This window comes from Phocoena sinus, chromosome 3, assembly GCF_008692025.1.
Source record: "Phocoena sinus isolate mPhoSin1 chromosome 3, mPhoSin1.pri, whole genome shotgun sequence".
NCBI lineage: Eukaryota > Metazoa > Chordata > Mammalia > Artiodactyla > Phocoenidae > Phocoena > Phocoena sinus.
The window spans coordinates 60,768,669-60,783,594 of record NC_045765.1 but is presented as its reverse complement, the minus strand read 5'-3'; positions in this window follow the sequence as shown (position 1 = coordinate 60,783,594).

The following is a 14,926-nucleotide window of genomic DNA, read 5'->3' as shown; positions in this document are numbered from 1 at the left end:
ATTTCCTCTTTTATGGCGGTTGGCATTTGCCTTATGTATTGAAGTGCTCCTATGTTGGGTGCATAAATATTTACAATTGTTACATCTTCTTCTTGGATTGATCCCTTGATCATTATGTAGTGTCCTTCTTTGTCTCTTGTAACAGTCTTTATTTTAAAGTCTATTTTATCTGATATGAGAATTGCTACACCAGATTTCTTTTGATTTCCACTTGGAAGGAATATCTTTTTCCATCCCCTCACTTTCAGTCTGTATGTGTCCCTAGGTCTGAAGTAGATCTCTTGTAGACAGCATGTATATGAGTCTTGTTTTGGATCCATTCAGCCAGTCTTTGTCTTTTGGCTGGAGCATTTAATCCATTTACATTTAAGGTAATTATTGATATGTATGTTCCTATTACCATTTTCTTAATTGTTTTGTGTTTATTTTTGTAGTCTTTTCCTTCTCTTGTGTTTCCTGCCTAGAGAAGTTCCTTTAGCCTTTGTCATAAAGCTGGTTTGGTGGTGCTGAATTCTCTTAACTTTTGCTTGTCTTTAAAGGTTTTAATTTCTCCATCGAATGTGAATGAGATCCTTGCTGGGTAGGGTAATCTTGGTTGTAGGTTTTTCCCTTTCATCATTTTAAAATGTCCTGCCAGTCCCTTCTGGCTTACAGATGTTCTGCTGAAAGATCAGCTGTTAACCTTACGGGGATTCCCTTGTGTGTTATTTGTTGCTTTTCCCTTGCTGCTTTTAATATATTTCCTTTGTATTTAATTTTTGATAGTTTGATAAATATGTGTCTTGGCATGTTTCTCCTCGGCTTTATCCTGTATGGGACTCTCTGTGCTTCCTTGATTGACTATTTCCTTTCCCATGTTAGGGAAGTTTTCAACTATAATCTCTTCAAATATTTTCTCAGACCCTCTCTTTTTCTCTTCTTCTGGGACCCCTATAATTCGAATGTTGGTGCATTTAATGTTGTCCCAGAGGTCTCTGAGATGGTCCTCAATTCTTTTCATTCTTTTTTCTTTATTCTGCTCTGTGGTAATTATTTCCTCTATTTTATCTTCCAGGTCACTTATCCGTTCTTCTGCCTCAGTTATTCTGCTATTTCATTTATTGTGTCATTCATCACTGTTTCCTCTTTAGTTCTTCTAGGTCCTTGTTAAACGTTTCTTGTATTTTCTCCATTCTGTTTCCAAGATTTTGGATCATCTTTACTATCATTACTCTGAATTCTTTTTCAGGTAGACTGCCTGTCTCCTCTTCATTTGTTAGGTCTGGTGGGTTTTTATCTTGCTCTTTCATCTGCTGCATATTTCTCTGTCTTCTCATTTTGTTTAACTTTCTGTGTTTGGGGTCTCCTTTATGCAGGCTGCAGGTTTGTAGTTCCCGTTGTTTTTGGTGTCTGCCCCCAGTGGGTGAGGTTGGTTCAGTGCGTTGTGTAGGCTTCCTGGTGGAGGGGACTGGTGCCTGTGTTCTGGTGGGTGTGGCTGGATCTTGTCTTTCTGGTGGGCAGGGCCACGTCCGGTGGTGTGTTTTGAGGTGTCTGTGACCTTATTATGATTTTAGGCAGCCTCTCTGCTAATGGGTGGGTTTGTGTTCCTGTCTTACTAGTTGTTTGGCACTGGAATTTGCTGGCAGTTGGGCGATGCTGGGTCTTAGCATTGAGACAGAGATCTCTGGGAGACCTCTCACCAATTGATATTATGTGGGGCTGGGAGGTCTCTGGTGGTCCAGTGTCCTGAACTCTCCCACCTCAGAGGCTCAGGCCTGAGTCCAGGCCGGAGCACCAAGACCCTGTCAGCCACATGGCTCAGAAGAAAAGGGAGAAAAAAGGAAAGAAAAAAAAATTAAAAATAGGGCTTCCCTGGTGGCGCGGTGGTTGCGAGTCCACCTGCCCATGCAGGGGACATGGGTTCGTGCCGCGGTCTGGGAAGATCCCACATGCCGCGGAGTGGCTGGGCCCGTGAGCCATGGCCGCTGAGCCTGCACCTCCGGAGCCTGTACTCCGCAACGGGAGAGGCCGCGGCAGTGAGAGGCCCGCGTACCGCAAAAAAAAAAAAAAAAAAAAAAAATTAAAAATAAATTTAAAAAAGAAAAAAGTTATTAAAATTAAACAATAAAAAAGTAATATAATGATAAAAAAAAGAAGAGAGCAACAAAACCAATAAACAAATCCACCAATTATAACAAGCGCCAAACACTAAACTAAGATAAACATAAAAATAAGAAACAAATCAGTCACGGACAGCAAACCCCAAGTCTACAGTTGTTCCCAAAGTCTACCACCACAATTTTGGGGAATTTGTTGTCTAGTCAGGTATTCCACTGATACAGGGTACATCAAGTTGACTGTGGGAATTTAATCTTTTGCTCCTGAGCCTGCACAAAGAAATTGCCCTTTCTCTTCTTTGTTCACACAGCTCCTGGGGCTAAGCTTTGGTTTTGGCCCCACCCCTGTGTGTAGGTCGCCCTCAGGCCTCTGTTCCCACCCAGAGAGGAGGGGGTTAAAGCAACAGCTGATTAGGGGCTCTTGCTCATTCAGGCTGGGGGGAGGAAGGGATAGAGTACTTATAATCAGAATGCAGGGCGAGCCTGTGGTGGCAGAGGCCAGCATGACGTTGTAACAGCCTGGGGCACGCTGTGTGTTCTCCCAGGGAAGTTGTCCCTGGATCACGGGACCCTGGCAGTGGTGGGCTGCACAGGCTCCCGGGGGTGGGGGGTGGGGGGGGGTGTGGATAGTGACCTGTGCTTGCACACAAGCTTCTTGGTGGCTGCATCAGCAGCGTTGGCATTTCATGCCCATCTCTGGGGTCTGAGCTGATAGCTGTGGCTCGCACCCGTCTCTGAAGCTAGTTTAGGCAGTGCTCTGAATCCCCTCTCCTCACACACCCCGAAACAATGGTCTCTTGCCTCTTAGGCAGTTCCAGACATTTTTCCGGACTCCTTCCCAGCTAGCTGTGGTGCACTAGCCCCCTTCAGGCTGTGTTCACGCCGCCAACCCCAGTCCTTTCCCTGGGATCTGACCTCCGAAGCCCGAGCCTCAGCTCCCAGCCCCCACCCGCCACGGCGGGTGAGCAGACAAGCCTCTCGGGCTGGTGAGTGCTGGTCAGCAGCAAGCCTCTGTGCGGGAATCTCTCCGCTTTGCCCTCTGCACCCCTGTTGCTGCGCTCTCCTCCGCGGCTCCAAAGCTTCCCTCCCACCCATCCCCCCATCTCCGCCAGTGAAGGGGCTTCCTAGTGTGTGGAAACATTTCCTCCTTCACAGCTCCCTCACAGGTGTTGTCCCTATTCTTTTGTCTCTGTCTTTTCTTTTTTCTTTTGCCCTACCTAGGTACGTGGGGGGTTTCTTGCCTTTTGGGAGGTCTGAGGTCTTCTGCCAGCGTTCAGTAGGTGTTCTGTAGGAGTTGTTCCACGTATAGACGTATTTCTGATATATCTGTGGGGAGGAAGGTGATCTCCACATCTTACTCCTCCGCCATCTTGAAGGTCCCACTATAAGAAGTTTTAAAAGTCACTTTTAGAAGGCTGTCACAGCGAGCCTGCTCAGCTATTTTCTCTATTCCCAACGGACTGCCTGGTGGTGACAGGAAGCATGTACCAGCAGGAGGCAGGTGGGTGGGAGCAGCCATCATCCATCACCCAGCGACAGGCCCCTGATGCCTGAGGGGTCCTCAGAGCACACATCTGCAGCCTGGGCAGCACAGGCATAATTTATCACAGGCAGGTTGTCGCCTGCACCCCGTCGGGTTTATCTGTTTGCTGGCTGCTTCTCCTCTCGCTGACCTCCAAATGCTCCGTTCCTGGGGACTCGGGTCTGGTCTCCCTCAACGCCACACACAGGCGCTGACATCCATGACTTCACTCACCATCTCTGGGCTGAGAGCTCCCGCACTTGTGTCTCCAGCCCAGACCCATATATCCAACTGCTTCCCTGATATCTCCTCCAACTCAAAATATCCAAGACAGAATACGTGTGCCTGTGTGTATTTCCCCCAAAGGCACCTCAGCTAATGGCACCACCATCCCCCAAGGCTGCAGCCTTGCAGCCATCCTTATTCTCTTTCTCCTCATCACCACACCCCATCCAGCTCTACCCACGAGTTTGCCTGCCTTTACCTCCAAACTACACCATGAATCCAGCCCTCGGTCCCACCTCCACTGCTAATAGCCTCTTCCAAGCACCGCCATCTCTCCTCACCTGGCAGCCTCCCACTCTGCTTCAAATGCAGCCAGGGAAGCAGCCCTGCAATTAGCATAATTACAGCAGCGTCCCCACCCACTGCCAGCCCGGCCTTGACTTGAGAGGTTCAAGTGCAGTTGGGGGAATGCCCTCCCCACTGCCAGGTGATGTGAGGGGGTCAGCACTTAAAGGGGACATGAGGGAGCTGGACAGTGGCCTCTCGTGCTCATAGCTGAGGGCTCTGGTAGAATGGAATCAAGGTCCTATTCCCAGGTAAACTGGGGGTGGCAATGGAGACCCTACCCCCAGCCTGGCCTTCAGGCCCTCAAATATTTCTCCTTCTGGCCTATTCACCCAGCCCTACCAGCAGGAGCCCCACTTTCCCTGCTCAGAGCCCTGGCATCCAAACACACTTCCCCATTCCCTACCCTTTTAGCCTCATCAAAATCCAAAATCCAGCCATGCTTCAGCTCTCAGCTTAATGTCCCCTTCTCAAGGAAGCTCCCTGCCCCAGAGCCAGGTCAGTCTTATCACCCCATGCTTCCCCCTTGGAGCATGTATCCCATCACCCCTGAGTAATGGATTCACCAACTGGGTGTTGTTTTTCCTCTGTTGATTATTTCATTTAGCTGACTTTAAGTTTGGTGAGGGCCAGGACTGAGCTTGTTTTGTTGATCCCAGGGCCTTTCACACACTAGGTTCTCAGTAAATATTGACTGAATAGATGCATAATTCAGCATTTTCTAAGTAGGAGCCCAAGGAATCAAGACAGAAAGACGAGAGAGAGAGAGCACTTGGATCCTTCCTGAATGGGGTACATTTCACCTTAAAACCCATGCAGCTGAAAAGCCTAGTTATTTTCAAACAAGGTATCCAGGGAAAGACCAAATATGGCATTTAAAAATAAGTACATGGCAAATGCAACATAACTGAGGGGAGCAAGGAGCTTTGCTACACCCCAGGGAGAAGTCCAGCTGCTGGACAGTCACACCTGCTGGACACTTGCCAGCTCTCCCAGAGCTAGGGAAGGGTCCGGCTGGATGCTCAGGTATGTGCAAGATGATGCCAACCAAACTGAGGGCTCTCACGTGGCATTTCTTCTCTGCCTGGAGTCACCATCATCCCAGCCCAGGCTTCTTCCTTTTCTCTTTAGTTCTAGAAATATGTTGCTTTCACTACAATTTTTACTCCTTGGGGAATCATCCCTCCTGCTCTCCATGTGGTACTGTGAGGCTATTCATGACAGTTCCCCTCCCCCAGCCCCAGCCTCTGGCCACAGACGTGCGCAGGTGTGTCAAGCCAAAACATGTACAACACCATGTCCCCTTAAACACAGTAATTGGTCCAGGTGGACACCTGACCCAGCAAGCCCAATCATTTTCAGGTTTATATATCCGTACACAGAGAGGAAACTTACCTTCCACTGACTCACCAAGCTAGGATCATGTGAGCCTAGAGATGCTAGTATCACTTTTCCCCGACTATGTGAAGGAAGCCCGTCTACAGCAGGAGAGAATGAGATCCACACTTGAATGAACATCAGAGAGAGCAGAGCCAAGAGAGGGAGAAGGTGGGAGAAAGAGAATCATTTCTGCTGCTAAATCCAGCCTTGCCTGAAGGCAGACACCCCTGAATTTCTCAGTTACATGAGTCAATAAACATCCTTTTTGGCTCGAGTAGGTTTGCCTATCATTTACAATCAAGCGTTTAGATGAATATAGCCCTCATCATTGGGAGCTCCCACGATTAACCCCTGTGTCCATGAACAAACTTGTCTCTTCCAACTCCGGGCCAAGTGTCTAAGATTATAGTCTGAGAGGAAGAGCTGGCCATGCCTGGCCAGTAGGCCAGAGAAGAGAAACCCCGGCTGGGTCCAGGCTCCATGCCTCAGCTCAGTCCCCAGAGATGCAGCTCCCCTGCAGGCCTCATGTTTCTCCACCATGGACTTCAGAAGCTCTAAACACAAGAGCTGTTATTTCTACTTCCCAGGCCCAGGAGCACTTTCTGGAGTCCCAGCCCCTCTCTCCTAAATGGAAGTAAATCCTCTGGAAGCCCACCACTCAGCCCACTCTTAGGGGCAGAAATGCGGTCTTTCTGGGTGGAATAGAAATGTCCCTCTGAACGGTGCTCCCAGCCACACTTTGTTATTTCAATAAACGTGTTCAGCTCCTATTCTGTGCCAGGCACCGTGCTAGGCTTTGGGGCTACAGAGACCCTGTACCAAATGGTCTACTGTCTACATGGTATCATTGTGGCCCCTTCTACACTCTCTCCTGAATCACAGGAGAATCCCAGAGTCCCTTGTCCACAGGGTTCCAGTTAGATTCTGCTAGCAAGAGCCACTCATGTGAGATCCAGAAGGCTAAGGAGAGGTAGAAGCCATGCTTTTCACGTAGCAGCAGCTGGGAGCAGGTGATCTGAGGTTTCGTCACTAGCTTCCAGGTTTGCTCTGAGAATCTCCTACTCCAATGCTATAGGTGGCTGAGACCATCATCCGCAGCATCCCGTGAGATTTCTATACTTTCAAATTCCTGAATGTGAACTTTTTGACCTTTGCTTCCCCCCACCCCACCTCCAACAACTGCGTGAGGCCCTAAATCCCTACAGTTGACCACTTTCTGCTCAAAATGCCTAATGCAGCTCCTATTTTTTTGTTTCTTCTAAAGGACCTTGCCTTCATCCTAGGTAAAGGCAGCAAGACCAAAGCTGCCCCGCAGCCACCCAGATGAAGAGCTGGGCTGTCCTGGCACTGTTAAGAAAAGTCCTTGTCGCTAAAGCCTTGCCTGGCCATATTGTCCTGGGGGCCTGCTGGACACTAGACCATGGTTCTAGTGTAGTACCTAGTATATCATGGTGAATCAGCTCAGCTGAGGATTATATGGCCATCGAAAACATGGATCGCACCAGACAAAAATAAGTGACCTTAGACTGGTGGGTATACTAGGGTTGAAAACACACACAAACACACATACACACACACACAAACATGCACACACATATATATATGGTAAAACTGTATTTCCTTCCCTTAGACATTGAAAGGGCAAGATGAAACAATCCATAACAGGAATAAAACAGTCTGACCTGTAATTAACTGCTTATCTATGTGATATCTAGAAAGGGGCCCAGGGGAGCCATTAATGCCGGCACCAGTCACCCACTGTTATCTGTGTGCAGCCCTCCTGGACGGGGGCTTCCCAACTCTCTCCTTGACTCTCAGGAACGCTCCTGTTGGGACCCTCTTATGACGCTCAGAGGGCCTTTCTCTTAATCCCACCTCTCTCTGAGTCCCAGCCCCACTGCCTCCTTGGTTTCTTAATTCCCTCTGCTCGCCCCTCCTAGAACCCCACTTTTGGCCCCCTCGGTCTTCAGACTCAGTACTCCGTCATCCTGCTCCCACATCTGCCGCCATTTCCCAGTCCATTGCCCACCAAGCTTGAGAATGCATCAGAGCCAGGCCCCCGGAGAGAGAATGAAGGAAACCCTGGTTTTCCCATCAAATATCCAGCAAACACCCAGGCCCCCACTCTGCCAAGGAGTCTGCCCTGGGCCCGGCGCTGCATGCTATTTGCAGAAAGAGTGCCTGCCTCCATTCTCCCCCTGAGGTCTCCCAGCTCAGTGTATGCCCCAGAAAGGAGGTGTGTGCCACTCTCCAGCCGGAGCGGATGAGAATAGCAAACAGAAAAACCAGCCTTCCACACATGCATATGGAAAAACACAGGCAAAATGTTCACTGTTATATCAGGGTGGTAAGATGGTAGAGTTGTTTTTTAGAATTCCCCATTATTATTTTCTCAATAAAAAAGAAAATAAAGTATAAAGAGATCATTGGCTCTCTCAGGTCTTCCTTAAATGGGTGCTGAAATTAGCCCACACAGTACTGTGGGAGCAGCGCTTCCCCATCCTCTCTTTGTTTGCATAGTTGTCCCACTTTCAGAATGCCCTTGACCTACTCTCCACTCAGTTCTCCCAACAGACTTGAGAGTTCCACGGCACTGTTATCTGAGCACTGTTTTGTGTTCTATCAGAAACATTCAACCACGTGCAGGCTGTGGGTGTGACCCGTGCCCAGCCCTCAGTTCCCACCAGATTTCCTAGCTCAAGGTCCCTACTCTGAATCTCGACATTATCATCTCCATGGGGCAGAATGTGCAAACCAAGTTAACATCCCCATGGGGACTGGAGTCCAGGCCTCCCGATCCATCCCCCAGTAGGAAGGCCCTCTCCAGGTCACCAAGTTGCCTACATCCCCATGTATGTTACACAGTCTAATGAAATTTGCTGGAATCTCCCCAGCCAATATTGCCAACTTTTCTTTTACCTTCTGTTCTAAAAACCTGTCAAACACATCATCTCTGCCCCACAAAACAAATTTATTTTTTGAGTCATGCAGGAAAAAAATTGACGTTGAAATGCTGTGAGGGTAGAGGGTTTTGTCTTGGTGTCAGGCCTCTGTGAAACCTAATGGAGCCATTCTTTGACAACATTATCTGTGTTTGGCTAATTTGGTGGAGCAGACAGCGTGCTCTATTGAGCAGGAAGAATAGAACACACGGTCCTACAAAAGCAGAGAGTTGGCCCATTGTGGATAATTTTCTTCCACTGTTCATCCCGCAGATAGGCACTCAATTACAGACACGTTCACAGGTAAATTTCCATTCATTCTTTTATCACCTCCACACATTCATTTCATCACATTCATTTTATCAATAAAATAGTCATTTTCAAAATAGCTTGAAGCAGAGATGTGTGTCAGTAAACAAAGGGCAGGCTTCCCTTTCACAGTATATTTTGTCCTGATTATTTTTTCTTTTACCCCTTAGAAATCTCTGTGGCTAATTCACTCTTTTGGTCCCCTCTTGCCAACTTTTTTCCTATGAATGCAGCCCAGACTGGTTCTCAAATGAGTAGTAGCAATAGTAAACCTTTCCTAAGCTCCATGTTCAAGGGCCTGGTCCCAGGGCTGAGGCTAGGTGGAGGGGATAAGAAGCACCCCTGTTGCTGAGGAATCCAATCAAATGAAAGCAGAGCCAGGCAGCCCAAGCAATGGGACCACAGAGCTGACAGGTGGTCTGCCAAGGGTGGCCATGCAGGACAGGGACGGGGGCCCTGGGCAGCAGCAGGCACGACTCACTGACCAAAGGCATGGGCGTCGGAATGCCCCAGGACCACTAAGAGAACTGCCCACAGAGCCAGACCCCAAGAGTCAGCTCAGCGTATTTACCAAGCTCCAACTTTGTACAAGGTCTGATGCTGGGTACCGAAGGGGTAAGGATGAATCAGCCAGGATCCCAGCCTCTGAGAAGCTGTCCTACAGAAAGAAATCAAGGCGAGGAAGCATCACTTCTGCCACAAACTCAGGTTAAAACTGGGACTCGGACCCTGGAAGGTTTTTCTTCCAGGATGAAGCACTACTTGAAAGATCCATGCCAAGGGGATGGTTCTAGAAAATCCTGGCCAGCTCCATTATGAGCAGCACATAGTCACACAGCAGGTTCACAGCAAGCCTATGACATCAAGCGTCAGGGAAGCCAAGTGTGATGGTTAATTTTATGTGTCAACTTGGCTAGACCACGGTACCCAGATATTTGGTCAAACACTATTCTAGATGTTTTGTGAAGGTATTTCCTAGATGAGATTATCATTTAAATCAGTGGACTCTGAGTAAAGCAGATTACCCTTCATGACATAGGTGGGTCTCATCCAATCAACTGAAGGCCTAAGTAGAAAAAGAACAAGCTCCCCTGAAAAGAGGCAATTCCAAAGGCAGACAGTCTTTGGACTCAAACTGCACTATCAACCCTTCCCTGGGTGTCCAGTCTGCCAGCCCATCCTGCATATGTAGACGTGCCAGCCTCCACAATCACAAGAGCCAGTCAAATCCTTAAAATAAATATCTAGGGAGCTAAGCTGATCTCTCTCACCTAATACAAAACTCCATTGCAATAGCCCCTTGAAAAAAATCTGCTTACCCTCTTTAAAATATACATAATAAATGAGTGGATGGATGGATGGATGGTTGGTTGGTTGGATGGATGGATGGTTGGTTGGATGGATGGATGGATGGTTGGTTGGATGGATGGTTGGTTGGATGGATGGATGGATGGATGGATGGTTGGATGGTTGGTTGGATGAATGGATGGATGGATGGATGGATGGATGGATGGATGGATGGATGGATGGATGGATGGATGGTTAGATGGATGGATGGATGGATGGATGGATGGATGGGTACATATATCCTGTTGATTCTGTTTCTCTGGAGAACCCTGACCAGTAACGGCAAGCAGCAGAAATCCATACATTCTGTGGCATGTGTGGCAACCACCTAGCCAGCCGCTTCCGGACAGAGAGGAGATTCACATCCCACTCAGAAAGTGCCAAGGTTTCGGACGTGGGTGAGGAGGGGCGCGGGAGCTGCAGGTGAAACCGAGAGTTGGGAGGGAAACAGGCGTTCCCCGTTTGCAGAGGCCTCCACAACATCCACACCCATCAGTCTCCTCCAGCGAGGGAGCGGGGGACAAAATCTGGACCACTGAGTAACTCCTAGGCTCTGCCATCATTCTCAGGCCTCAGAGCTGCTTGGAGAGAAAGCAAACAGCATAATCTTCCGTCCACAGCGGGAGTCTCGGGAAGGCATGCATCTTGCCTTGGCTCCCAGAATGGATGAAGTACCTGGTAAGGAAACCCCAGGCACCCATCTGGAGAGCACCAGCCTTCTTACCTCCTCCCTCTTCTGACCCAGAGAGAAACTGGCTCCTGGGTGCTGCTGGGTTGGCCACACCAGGAGTATCAGCTTCTTTTTTTTTTTTCAAATATTATTGAAATGTATCTCCTAATGAGATCAGTAGGGCCTTTATTTTATTTATTTATTTTTGGCTGCATTGGGTCTTCTTTGCTGCACGCGGGCTTTCTCCAGCTGCGACGAGCGGGAGCTACTGTTCATTGCGGTGCGTGGGCTTCTCACAGCTTTGGCTTCTCTTCTTGCGGAGCACAGGCTGTAGGCACGCGGGCTTCAGTAGTTGTGGCTCGTGGGCTTAGCTGCTTCGCAGCATGTGGGTTCTTCCCGGACCAGGGATCGAACCCATGTCCCCTGCATTGGCAAGCAGATTCTTAACCACTGCGCCACTAGGGAAGTCCCAGAGTATTAGCTTCTATTACCAATTATGCTTCCACATTGCTCGGGAGTCTTGGGGGAAATGTTTATTTTCCCAAAGCAGGACTTGGAGCAACGTGGATAAAGGCACCCGCTGTGCCTGAATGGGAAGACAAGTATTGCAGCTGACCTTCCAGGCAGATGTTACCTGAAGGGTCCCCGTCCCTGCAGAGCCCACCCAGATGGGGGCAGACACCCAGGCTCATGGCTGAGAAGACTTCTGAGGGCACTCCGGGAACCCTTTCAGGTGTGGCCTGCCAATCACACTCTTGCTTTGTCAATATGCATAAGTGTAGTGGATATTCATGAGCATCCCATCAACCTTGCAACAGTAACACGATTCCTTTCGTTGTTAAACAGCCTCTTAACATTGAGTGGTCTGCTGGGTCAGGGGAGGAGGCTGGGAAGGAAGCCCCCATCTCCTCTCTCTGTTCCTCAGTCTCCCGGCAGCAACACAAGACTAATATTTACTTACTGTAGCTAAAATCTGAAATGCTGGGTGCTTTTCTGGGGAAGCTGCTGCATTCCAAATGCAAGCATGACCCCGTGAGCACCACTCACCTCCCCTGTATAGATGGAGACTGTGTTCAAATCTCATTTCTGTAAAGAGAATTCTACTTCAGAGAGTTTTTCTTAAAACATTCTTTTATGACTGGCTCGTATGGGGTCAAGAGGGCTCTTCACACTTTAAACGGAGGACAAATGCAATAATGGAAGAGGATGTTCTGCAAACAGACACTTAAATGAACAGAGGGATGCTCAAAATTTATGGAAGCAGGTCATGCCGCTTCGCTCCCTTGGAACTCTGTTCCCTCCCTTCCCACCAGCTGACTGTTGTCTCTGAAAGTCGTGAGGACACTCTGTAACCATAGAGAGCTGCAGATGGGCGGGCAGTTTAAGCGACCCAGTGGAAACCAGAGGCCTTCGGTAAACAGGTGCCGGGGGGAGGAGAGCCAGAGGGCCGCCTCTTGAAGCTTCCGTGGACAGAGGGTCAGGTCCTCTCCCTGCAAAATCCAGATGAAACTAAGGAGGGCCCTAATCACACTTAGACAGAATCTGCCCACAGCACATGAGATCATCTTCTCCCTGGATGGTAAGATGGTGTCCTCTCGTCCTGCTTTGGATGGCACCTTCTGGGAGAAAATTCTCCGTCTCCACCCAGAACCCTGTCCACCCCCAGCCCCATTCCCATACTTCCTGCACTTCAGGTACTAGCTTCTCACCTCAGATTTCCCCTCTGCTGTCTCTTCACCCACCAGACACTAGGAACTTAAAAGAAGGGGTCTCCCCACCACACAGCTTCAAATAAATCCTTGCCGGTTACACACTGAACTTTGTTTTTAAGGCATAAAATATGAAATCCTCAACTGAGGGTTGTTTTTCTCTTTAATATAGTCAAATTTTTAACTTCTACCCCCTGTGTTTAAATTCCGCTAAATGTTGCTGCTCCAAACTAGAATGCAAGTTCCTGCCATCTTTAAGACTTAGCACATTTGTAACAGGACACGACACATGGCTTTCCCAAGTAGCCAGGGTGCTGAGTATACACGGAACCCTCAGGACCGAATTCGGGGAGGGTGCACAGAAGCGGGGAGCGTCTCCAGGACAGAACAAAATCACATCACTTAATCTGGGGCACATCTGGCAAAGCTCAGTCTCCAGTCCTGATGGTCCAAGCCAATTAACTGCTACCAGACATGCCTCTCATCATCTTGCCCTCAAACCCATCCAGGCTTGAGGGCCAGCATGGGGCTGGGAACCAAGGATAACACCTGCAGCTGCAGGACCAGATGTTAAGGGGCTTCGGTGTGAACTTTGCGGTATTAAAAAAGAAAAGTTAAAAAAACAAAAGAGAAAAGTTAAGTATGCTATCTTAGCTGGTATCCTTCGGAATGACTTTGAAAGCCTGATGGTAAAATAGAGCCTTCTGGAATTTTTTTTCCCCACAAAGTCATTGAAAGAAGAAATCAAAGAATAAGCTAGCTGGGATCTCTCACCCAGCAGACCCCTCTGGGCTTTTGCACTGAGGGAGAAGGTAGAGACCCCAGGGCCTCGTGACAACACAAACACCCCAAGAAGCAAGTATGCCTTCCCTCCTCTGCTACCCACGCACACAAAACCTGGCAGGGCCTGGAAGATAGAACAGAAAAGAATGAATTCGGTGAAAGCACCAGAATCACTGGGGCTGCAGGATGCCTAGGAACTTGTAGCTCAGTCCGTTCACTTCAAAGGCAGTTGTTCTGAATGAGTAGGTGTGAACTTGAGTTCAAGGACCAGTGGCAGGAAGGCCCAGTTCTTAGCAGTGGGTTTGATGACCCTGAAGGGTAACCTGAGCACTGCTGACGGTGTGGGGCAGGGGAGAGAATGCAGGAATTACCTTTCTAACCCCAAGCGCTCAGTGTGGTGCATTTAACAGCTTCTCCTGTGTCTGCACCCCACTTTCAGCAGCATTAGTCTCAACAACAAGGTCTGAACTTTCAAAACTCAAAGAAAGTGTCTACCCCTAAGTCAGGGTAGCACCTAAATTTTTTTTGAAAAGAAAACTGTGTAAAAATAAATTCCCCAACTACGTGGCCAGAGGAGACCAGTTGGCAGCTCAGGAAGGAGACAGGAGGAAGAAGCGGGGGCCAGCGTGAGGACTCTGCTCACAGTGGGCGTCCCACAACTGCTAAGGGTAAAGGGCCAAGTGGGAGAAGCGTTATCACCCTCTCTCCCTCCCTCCCCAGCGGGGCTGCCTGGAAATAGACAGTAGGACTCACTCCTCCGTGCAAGGTCCCTCCCAGCCCTGACAGCCCAGACAAGGAGGACAGCACTGGCTTCCACTTGGTCCATAGACATTAATTGGGCACCTGCTGTTTGGCCCAGTGGTGCGATCTGAACATACCACATTGCACAAAAGTGTGGCCAGGCTGGGGATAGAGACATGTAATAAGTAATTACACCAGTTTTGATAAGCATACAGTTGGGACAGGTGCTTCAAGCCACGGGTGTGCCACGTGCGTGCCACGTGCTTGGTGGCCACTTTGCTTCCACAGACGCAGCCCATTCTCGAGAGCAAGGAGAGCTTGGGAATCCCACCTAAGCCCCTCCTCTGCGTACACTTGCCCGTGCAGGGCTTCTGACTTCTGAGGATCTGAGTCATAGGACCACCCTGATGCCTGGGGCCACCACTCCTCGGGTTGCCCCTCTAACAGGTGACACATAGGGGCTGGTCCAGAAGCTCAAAGCTGTCAGATCCTCTGGTTCATCTGGCACAACCTGCTCAGTGCCCTGTGTCCGGCCCTACTGATCTCCCCTGGACGTGATGACTGCGTTACTTGTATTTCAGAAACTCAGTCGCCTTTCACATCGCCCCACGCCAGATTCATCAGCCTCAAACGCCACCCTTAACTCATCATTCCACCCCTCAAAAGTGCTATACTATTTCCAAATGGGTACCAGCCCATCCAGCCATATTTCTCTTACATACCCACATAAAACCTCTACTTTTGAAAAAAATGTTATTGAGTTCTGATATAGCCACTTAATAGGTTATCTCATTTACCAAAATTAGACAGACTTCTTCATAAGCCCCTTTCTCTTCAGCCCTTCTCCACACATCCTA